At 56.6% G+C, this 9,884-nt stretch overlaps 2 long non-coding RNA genes across 2 annotated transcripts; one reads left to right on the top strand and one right to left on the bottom strand.

The window, feature by feature from the left end:
- Nucleotides 1–927: 927 nt before the first annotated feature.
- On the bottom strand, nt 928–4,908 carry LOC116438679. Its single transcript, XR_004237876.1, has 4 exons — nt 4,427–4,908; nt 4,017–4,191; nt 3,517–3,677; nt 928–1,902 (listed from the first exon to the last, which is right to left on the bottom strand). It is a non-coding gene; the product is annotated as an uncharacterized LOC116438679 (long non-coding RNA).
- LOC116438680 lies at nt 3,356–9,884 on the top strand. Its single transcript, XR_004237878.1, has 3 exons — nt 3,356–3,438; nt 7,459–7,463; nt 9,871–9,884. It is a non-coding gene; the product is annotated as an uncharacterized LOC116438680 (long non-coding RNA).

Here is a 9,884-nt window from a genome sequence, read left to right as displayed (position 1 = left end):
GTGAGGCTTAGGAAGGCTTGAAGGGAAGAGAAGCTTCACAACCCTCCAAGAGGGGGAGATTGTCCAGATGAAAAACCGTTTGCACCTGGTGGGTTCATACAATGCTTCTTCTCCAAAAGCCACTGGCCATGGAACCACACAAGGCTGATTCTGTAGGCAGCAACCAGCCCAGGTGTGCCAACTTCCACCAGTGCACCGGGCAGTCAGGGCTGGCTTTGGGGTCACCGACCACCAGGGACCCCCAAAGAGACCCCCAGGGCAGAAGAACGGATGTGCAAAGGGATGGGGGAAATATGCAATGATTTTGGGGCAATGATGATCGTGTGTGTGTTTCTTGTGGGACAATCTGGGAATGTGTGTGTGAAACACAGTCTGCAAACAGGAACATTCCTGAACTCGGCACACACGACTTTGGGAGGGGCTCTCCCCTCGTGCATCCGGCCCAATAAAGAATGCTGCTGCTTCGTGCTGCGCTGGTGCTGAGGAGGTTTTGTTTCACTGAAGTTTTGGTAACACCTCTGTGCCTGTGTCACAGACCCACAGAGCAGCTGTGATGTCAGAAAGGGGCTGTGTGACATCACAGAGTAGACTGCGACCTCACAGGGTGGCTGGATGACATCATAGAGTCTACTGTGACATCATTGAGCATGTCTGTGATATCATAGAGTGGTGCTGTGGATCACAGATTGGGCGCTGACATCACAGGGCAGAGGTCAGACATCATCTAGCAGATGATGATATGACAGAGCAATTGTGACATCACAGAGCAGGCTGTGACATCACAGGATGCTGGTGTGACATCACAGAGTGGTCGTGTGACATCCCAGAACAGGCTGTTACATTACAGAGTGCGTTGTGACATCACAGGGTGGCTGTATGATATCATTGCTGGTGGGCAGGGTCAGCACCAAAGACACAGACACCAACTGAAGGAATTGTGTAATTTATAAAATGCAAATCTGCAAAAAGTCACAAAAGCATAAGCTCAGCAAAGCACATAATCATTAGCAAAGAATCACAGCAGGAGCAGCTCAGCAATGCCCCCAGTCATCAGTGCCAAAGATTGCCTGCAGTGATTAACCAAGATCCAGCCCCAGTTCCCCTCAGACTTTACCATCACCCAGAGCCACCCATCAGCTGGGGGAAGCTGTCCCAGCCAGGGACTGGAGAGCCACTCCCGGACACTGGGAATTCCTGCAGCTGCCTCCAGCCACAGCTGAGGCTCCAACCCCGCTGGGAGAGGGCCCAGCTTTGACAGTGCTGGAGAAACAAACTGACAGCACTTCCAGTGCAGGAACATCTGCTTTCATCCTCCTCTTGGCTTCCTCCTAAGCCTGCCCAGGGCTCAAGGAGGAGCCAAGGGAGCTGACTTTGACCATACAGCCCCAAACAAGGCCAGATGTGGGATTTCATGGCCTTGTCCGGCTTCTAAACACAGAAAGGTCAATACATGTTTCACTAATGAGTGGATACATCTATCACAGCGCTAATGATCATGCATATTTTGGTAATGAGCAGATACAAAGATAACCTTTGGTTGGAAGGTTCATCCAGAGGTCACCTTTGGCTCAGGGCCTCTTGTTCAGGCCTCAGTCAGGCCTCTTGTCCAGGCCTTGGCACTTCAGGGATGTGGTTTAGTGCTGGGCTTGACAGTGATGGGTTAATGGTTGGACTCGATGAGCTCCGAGGTCTTTTCCAACAGGAAGGATTCTGTAATTCCAGGATTCAGCCAGGTCCATGGCACCAGCATGACTTTGCCCCAAAGTCTCCTCTTGCTCAGCTCTTGTGGCCCAAGGCTTCAGCTCCTTCAGCTCCTGGTGCTGAGCTGCTCATGCTGAACGAGACGACTCGGAGAGAAGAATACAGCTCATCCAATTCCTTCTGGGACACGGAGAGGGGAGGCTGTGAAAACAGGAGCATTGTTTGCTGTGGCCTTCTCTGTGCCCTTCACGCCTTTCAGCGCTTTGAAACAGCCAAGAGCTTTCTCCAAGAGTGCAATGAAGCAGCTGTTCCTGCTCCCAGTCTGTGCCCTTGACTGCTTTTGTCCCTCTTGCTGTGCCCTCTGTGCCCCCGGGGCTCGGTGGCTGCTGCCCAGGGCTGTGGCACTGGCACAGCTCCAGTGCTCGAGACCCTCCTTTCTCTGCCCTTGGAGCTGCCTGCTCACAGCAGCCTTTTCCATCTGCAAGCTCCACATGGACAGGGAGTGCCCACCTCTGCTCCTTGCACACCCTCCAGGAGCCCAGGGCTGCCATCTCCACTCCCTGCTGGCACTGAGGGCTCCCAGGTGCCCCAGGCTGCTGTGACACCGCTGCCAACGGGAGGGAACAGCGGCAGGGGCTGTGCTGAAAGTCAGCTCCATTTGCTGCTGCTGCTGCTGCTGCTGCTGCTGCTGCTGCTGCTGCTGCTGCGGGGGTCATTTGTCCAGCCCTGCCCCAGAGTCAGGGATCAGATCCAGGCCCTGCTGCTGCTCCCTCGGGATCAGGCACACTTTGGGTGTTGCTGTCAGTGCCAGCAGGAGCGGGCGCTGGAGCAGCGGGTGCTGACAGTGCCCCAAGCCCCGAGGCCCGAGGGCTCCCTGGGCTGCGGGGCTGGCAGGGAGCTGCCCCTTGTTCTCCCTGTGCCTCACGCAAAGCTGGGCCGCTCACAAGTGGGGCAGCACAGCAAACAGGGAGCCTGCGAGTCTCTGCCAGCCCTGTCTGCTCAGAGATTGGGCCTTGGAGCTGCAGGGGGACAAAGGCAGCTGCTTCTGCTCCCTCTGCGTGGCCCCGTATTCAGCAGTGCTGCTCCATCATTAAGGATGTGTTTTCTGTTTAAATTAATAAAAAACAAAAAAGAAACAACCAAAAACCAGAAAAAATCATGAAACCAAAACCCAAATGTGGAGTGAAAAATCTTTTGTAACTCTGGATTAAGAGGTAACTGATCTTTTCAAAAAGACAACGCAGGTATTTGTAAATATGCTGATGGCATTGATCCATCTTACTGACCTCAGCAGTCCTTTTTTAAAGATGCTGGGCTTTGTTTCCAACATTGTTATTTTAAACTGTGGTTGAAGCAATAGGAAATTGATTGTGCCCTGCCAGCTCCGAGCAGGACTGGCAATCTAAACTCTGTCCCACCCCAACTCATGGAGAAGATGCCCTTCCTTCTCACCCTGCCAATGAGCTGCACATTCCCTCTGAAATTGTCAGGGGGTTCTTAAAGACGCAAAGTGCCACTCAGGGCTTTTTGCTCTGGTTTGGCACTGGAGAAGGGCAATTCTTCATCCATCAGCTCCAGACTGCACTGCCTCAGGAACACGGCCCACTCACCAGGTTGGGCCCACTCGTGGCACTTCCAGAGGAGGAAGAAAGTGCAATGGCACAATTCCAGCGCAAAAGGAAGGAAGAGTGGGACAGACAGAACACCCTGTGCAGATCCAGGCATTCAGCTGGGACTGTGCAGAGTTTGGGTTCTTGCCAGTGGCATGTGTGTCCCTGACTGCAATCTCTTGGCCTGCACGAGAGTCTCACTCACCTGCAAAAGCAGAAAGCTCCGTCGCTGTGCTCGCAAGGGGCTCGTCTGATGCAAAGCTGTCAGAGCCCTGTGAGGGGAGAGCGGGCCCAGCCGTGCCCGGGGCTGAGCCCCAGCAGAGCCCTGGCAGAGCCCAGAGCAGCCTCAGCATCCGCAGAGCCCGGCTGCAAGGAGAGAAAGCAGAACCCGCCCGTCAGCTGAAGCCTCCTGTCCCCTTGTCCCAGCCGCCCGCAGTGCCCAGGCCGTGCTGGCCGTGCTCAGAGCTGGGCCCAAAGCTGCCCAGCATTGCTGCCTTTGGGAGCAGAGCAGCAGGGCAGGACATGTGCCCAGCCTGCAGCCAGCCATGGCACATCCACCTCCTCAGCAGCTGCCCAGAGCCCAAAAGCAGCTTGGCAGCCACTGCAGAATTCCCTGCAGCCGCCCCAGCAAAGGGGGAACCTTTGGTGCCCGGCCAGGCCGTGCCATGCCCAGCTCTGGCAGCATCCCCCTGGCTCTGGACTCACCTGCACACTGGCCGTGGAGCGTGTCTTTGGAGAAGGTGCCAGAATCAAAGGCCATCATCTTCAGCTGCCGCTGGCCAGCTCCAGGAAGAGGTTGTGGTCCTTGAGCTCGTCCTTGGTGGCTCCAGCAGCAGCAGCCCCACCTGCTACAGCTTCTCCAGGGGCTCCTTCTCCTTCCCTGGGGCCACACCAGGCTCTCAGGGTTCTGCCCAGGGCCCCAGCCATCAATGAACCAGACAAGCAAAACCAGGGGGGATGGTGGCCACCAGTGCTTGCCAGAGCAAGCCTCCAGCTCAGCTGCAGCCCAAGAGCTGCGTGTTCCCTTCTGATGCTCCCTGCTCACAGCTACAGGCAGGACAAAAGAGTCTGCTTTGCTTTGCCACTGATTGCCAAGAGATGGGTGGGGCTGTTACCTGCCAGGCCCCTGGATCACACTGTGCCCGTGGGGCTCTGCCATCCTCTAGGGCACATGAACACCCTGCAGCCAAGGCTCACTGAAGAGCTCTTCCAAGGACGGCCTGGCCAAGGGCTGCATGGACAAGCACCTCTTCAGAACATCCTGGCACTCTGGGCAGAGAAAGCAGAAACCACCAGGCAGCTGCAGAAGGATCCCGCCCGCTTTGCCCCCCCGTTCCCGTGCCCAGGCCATGCTGGCTGTGCCCAGAGCTGTGCCTAAACTTGCCCATGCATTCTGTGCTTTGGAGGGCAGCAGGAGAGCAGGACATGTGCCACCTGCTCAGAGCTGCCAGAGCGGGATGCTCCTGAGCCCGCTGCTGCCTCCCAGCACTGCTATTCCCCCCGTGCCGCAGAGATGAGGGATCCACACAAAAGGAACCAGACCAGGAGCCAACACTTTCATTGCCTGCCAGAAATGGGTCTCATTTTGCTCTGCATTCCTTTCCTAGCAGGTGCTATCTATTAAAAACAAGAGAAAAAAGGAAAGAGCCAGAAGAAGTATGAGAGAGAAAAACAAAACCCAAATGTGGAGTGAAAAGTCTTCTGCAACTTTGGATTCAGAGGGAATTGGTATTTTTTAAAAGAGAACTCAGTTATTTACCTTTGTTTTTGTTTCATTCAGTACTTACATTGTTTTCACTCCTTCCTTCCTTCCTTCCTTCCTTCCTTCCTTCCTTCCTTCCTTCCTTCCTTCTGAATTCCTTCCGAATTCCTTCCGAATTCCTTCCTTCCGAATTCCTTCCTTCCTTCCTTCCTAATTCCTTTCTTCCTTCCTTCCTTCCTTCCTTCCTTCCTTCCTTCCTTCCTTCCTTCCGAATTCCTTCCTTCCTTCCGAATTCCTTCCGAATTCCTTCCGAATTCCTTCCTTCCTTCCGAATTCCTTCCTTCCGAATTCCTTCCTTCCGAATTCCTTCCTTCCTTCCTCCCTCCCTCCCTCCCTCCCTCCCTCCCTCCCTCCTTCCTTCCCTCCCTCCCAAGCTGCTTCTCACCCCATTGAAGTGGTGCAAAGCAGCAGGATCCCCTCCCAGTTGCAGTCCTCTCATCCTCCCAAAAATATGGGGGACTTCACCACAGCCCCCCAACTTGTGGGGAGTTTATGGCACCTTCCCCAAATTCACTGCAACCTCCCAGAAGCCCCTAGAGGCCCCTAAATTGTCAAAAAGCAGCAGGAGCCTCCCCAAATGCAGCTCCTGCTTTCCCTCCCTGGAGTGCCCCACTCCAAGTGCCCAAACCACCCCATCCCTCCCAAACTTCATCCCACCCCAACAATGCCACCCCCATGCCATGCCATGCCATGCAATGCCATCCCATCACATCCCATCCCATCCCTACCCATCCCATCCCATCCCATCCCATCCCATCCCATCCCATCCCACCCCTCCTGGACACCAATTCCCCTTCTGTGCTTCCTGACTCCCCACAGCCGGGCCTTGGGGCTGACGGATCGAGCCATTTGGGGCTGCCATCGACACATTGGGGCTGGCATTGAGTTGATTGGAGGCACCCGCTCAATCCCTCCATCCCAAATGGGAGCTTGGAACCTCTCCTCAGCCCTTGCTGTGCCCATGGGCTCACCTCAAGTCCCAAAATGAGAGCCAGGGCCCCACAGGCCATTCAGAACCTCTCAACATTGCCACAAACAGCAGCATCCTTCCCAAAATGGGCTCCCCGGCTCCCTGACAATAGCTCCCCCTTCCAAGTACCAGAGGCCCCCTCTCAGAACCCCTCCCGAAGCATTGGGGGGACCCCAAAACTGCCTCAGGAACGGGACATACCCTGAAATGCCTTCAGGAATGGGGGATACCCCAGAACCCACTGAGGAACGGGGTCCCCCCGGCCTCATCATGCGCAGCCTTCAGCTGGCTCAGGCAGAGCCCATCCCGCCCTCAGCAGCCCCAGCCCAGCCCAGCCCAGCCCTCCTGGGCAGGAAGCCCCAATGGCCGAGCCGGCCTGGGACACTTGCAGGGATGCGGGGGCAGCCGCAGCTTCTGGGGCCAGCCTGTGCCAGGCCCTGAGCGCCCTGCCAGGGAACCATTGCTGCCCCACATCCCATCTCAGCCTGCCCTCGGGCAGCGGGAAGCCGTTCCCTGGGGCCCGGCCCCGCAGGCCCTTGGCAAGAGTCTCTCTCAGCCAGCAATTGCTGCTCCTCCCTGCTGCGGGGCCCAAGCTGCAAGTTGATTTTCTGCCGCTGGCCCCGGCCCAGCCCCGAGCCAGGGCCAGCACCTTGCCCTGCAGCTCTGCGGGCGCTGCCTTTGTGCGGCCGCAGCGCAGCGGCCGCAGCTCGGAGCTGCCCTTTGTGTCCCCGCCGGCAGCTGGCAGAGCTGGCGGGGCCGGGCCAGGGCCGGGCCAGCCCCGGCCTTCCCGGCTCTGGGACACAGCGGCGGCAGCCCCAGCCTTCCAGCCCTGCACACGCTCCCACACAAGCCTCCAGAGCCGCGGCCACGCAACGCAACTGACCGGCCGCTGACCCCCCAGCCTGGCCTGATGGCCATTCCTCTGCCCACACCTCGGCCAAGCTCCCCTTGGCCACCTCCTGAGCCACAGTGCCACAGACAAGTGGCACATACAGCTACAGAGCTCTGCCCAGAGCTGGCAGGGAACGTTCATTCAACAGAAAAACCACCAAGAAAAAGAGAACTGCCCCCAGCAGAGCTGTTCCCTCCTGCAGTAGTTACACCTGCACACCCACAGCCCCTGAGACTGCAAGCAATGAGCATTCCCTGGGCACATGTGCAGCCCAAGCAGCTCGAGGACAGCCTTGCAGCAGGACTGCTCTCAGCTGAGCCAAAAAGGCCCCTCTGGCAGCTCTATGATTCGCCCCACACCGGGCCAAGAGACACTTCCCAGACAAAGTCCAAGAAGCGGGTGTTTGCTTTATTCAGCACGCTGGGTGTGCGGGGATCGCTCCTCCAAACACCCACCCCAGGCACACGGCAGATTACAAGATGTGGTTCCATTTCATGCATGTTCATTGTTTTCCCTAGAAAAGGTGTGGTTGTGCAAACCATTTCTCAGCACTCGTTATTATCAGTAGCACACGCGGAGCGCAGGCCCAGGGCTCCCTGGTGGTCGCGCTCAGGAAGGCTCGGTGGGCATTGGATGAAGGCTGAACGTCTTCCTCGCTCTGCACTCTTCACCTTTCTCCTCTCGGCATGCGCAGTCTCTTGGCAGCTGTTTCAGCAGTTTCTTCCCTGCTTTCGGCAGCCTTGTTCCTCATTCCTGCCAGATTTGTTCCCTATCTCTTGCCAAGGTGTTCAGCTGGCTTCTACACTGGTTACGGTGTATTTTATTCTTGCCCAAGGACGCCCAAGTACAATGATTTTCACCCTTTCACTGGGGCTTGGCACACAGCGGAGGAGAGTCTGTTTTCAATGAGGAAACTCAGGAGTTTCAGATTGCTTCAAAAAAACCCCAACAACCCCCCCTTTGGCTGAGTGCTGCCAGTTCTCTGAGCAAAGCAGGTCCCAGGTGAGTGAGGAGAGACAGGATGGGCTTGGGAATGTGGAGCAGGGTTCTCCACGCTGGGTCAGACCTCAAGGCACAGCTTCTGTCACCAGGCCACACCTCCTGAGGAGAGACCTGTGATCAGTATCAGTCACAGAATGCTGCAATCACCTCTTCTCTAAAGAGAACAGCAATAAAATACACCCCTTAAAATAGGAATGCATATTTCTTAGAAGCTCTTTGAAATATTTCTCCATAACTGGAGAAGGAAACCTTCCTAATGAACTGCACCAGGCCAGAGGGAAATCAAGGCAGAGCCAGGGTTTGTCAGCACTTGCTTGATCCTCATGAGCCCCATGGTGCATTTGGGGCTGAGCCCTTGAAGCTCAGGGCCTGAGAGGAGATTGCACAAACCTTTCCAGGAGTCAAAGGCAGAGGAAACACCCAAAGTGTCTGGAGGCATTCATGGGTCCCACTGAGGTCCATCCCCAACACAGGCTCCTCATGGACTCCTTGGAGGAGAGACTTGGAAGCCAGGATTGCCCAAAAACCTCTCAGAGCCTCAGTGTGGGAAGGAAAATCCAAAGTACCTTAAAAACCTTGAGTATCTCAGAGCATTAATGAGCCCCACTGAGTGTCACTGCAAAGCTCTCAAGGGACTCGTTAAAGTAATTGGAGATAATTGGAGGCCATGATTGCACAAACCTCTCAGAGAGTCAGTGTCAAAAAGAAGTACTTAAATTACCCCTGAGTACCCTGAAGCATTAATGAGCCCCACTGAGTGTTGTTACTGACAAAGAATCTCCAGGGCCTCATTAGAGCAGATAATTGGGGGCCAGGATTGCACAAAGCTCTCAGAGGCTCCCAGGCAAAAGCCAAAGCCAAAGTCCTTTGAAAACCCTGCAGTCCCTGGGAGCATTCAGGAGCCCCCAGGGCCATTCCTGACCAAGGCTCCCCAGGGACTCCTTCCAGCAGATCCCTGAGGCCACTGGGATGTGGGGGGATGCTGAGGGCAGGACAAGGGGATGACAGTGCCCAGCCGTGCTGGGGCTGTGCCCAGGAGGCCCCAGGGCCTCAGGACAAGGTGTCTCCTCCCAGCCCTTGGTGGCACAGACGCTGCTGTGCCCCAGGGCACCAAGACTTGGCTTCTCTTTGTCCCCCCCTGTCATCCCTGCCTCCAGTTCTCTGCTCTGACCAGAGCCTGGGGACACTTTCTCAGTCGTGGCCCTCACTGGGACCCATGAAAACTTCCAGAAACTTTGAAGTTCAATTCTGACTTGAATCCTTGAGAGGTTTCTGCCAGTCCCTGTCAGGGACTGATGTTCAGGGCCTCAGCACCAAGGCCCAAGAGGGTCATTCCAGTCCTTGTGCTGTGTCTGTGCTGCTGAGCTGGGCCGGGCTCCTGGCACAGAGGCAGCTCCTGGCAAGCGGCAGCGCTGCAGAGAGACAGCTCCGGCCAGGAGCAGCTCCTGGGCACAGCCCAGCAGGGCTGGGGCACTGCCTGCAGCCAGCCCGGGCACAGCACAGAGGCACACAGGGCTTAAACTCAGCCGGGGCTGGGAAGGGGCTGAGAAGTGACTGGGGGGGCTGCAAACGCAGCCCAGGGTGCTCTGAGGAGGAAAGACCCACCCTGTGCTGGGAAGGCAGCTGCAGATCCAGCCAGAGCTCAGAGCTGGGGCTTCATGAGCAGCTTCATGGCAGAGAGAAGCCCAACAAGTGCTTGGAATGTGAGAAGAGCTTCAGCTGGAGCTCCAGCCTGCTCTGCCACAAGAGGATCCACACTGGGGAGAGGCCCTGCGAGTGTCCTGAGGGTGGGAAGAGCTCCAGTCTCCTCGGGCACCAGCGCAAGCACACAGAGGAGTGCTCCTTCTGCTGCCCTGACTACACAAAAGGCTTCAAGTACAACTCCACCCTCGTCACCCACCGGCGCATCCACACCGGGGAGAGGCCCTACGAGTGTCCCCAGTGTGG

This window comes from Corvus moneduloides, unplaced genomic scaffold, assembly GCF_009650955.1.
Source record: "Corvus moneduloides isolate bCorMon1 unplaced genomic scaffold, bCorMon1.pri SUPER_scaffold_79_arrow_ctg1, whole genome shotgun sequence".
In the NCBI taxonomy this organism is placed as follows: Eukaryota; Metazoa; Chordata; class Aves; order Passeriformes; family Corvidae; genus Corvus; species Corvus moneduloides.
Note: the sequence above shows the minus strand (reverse complement) of the source record. Positions and strands in the feature narration are given on the sequence as shown.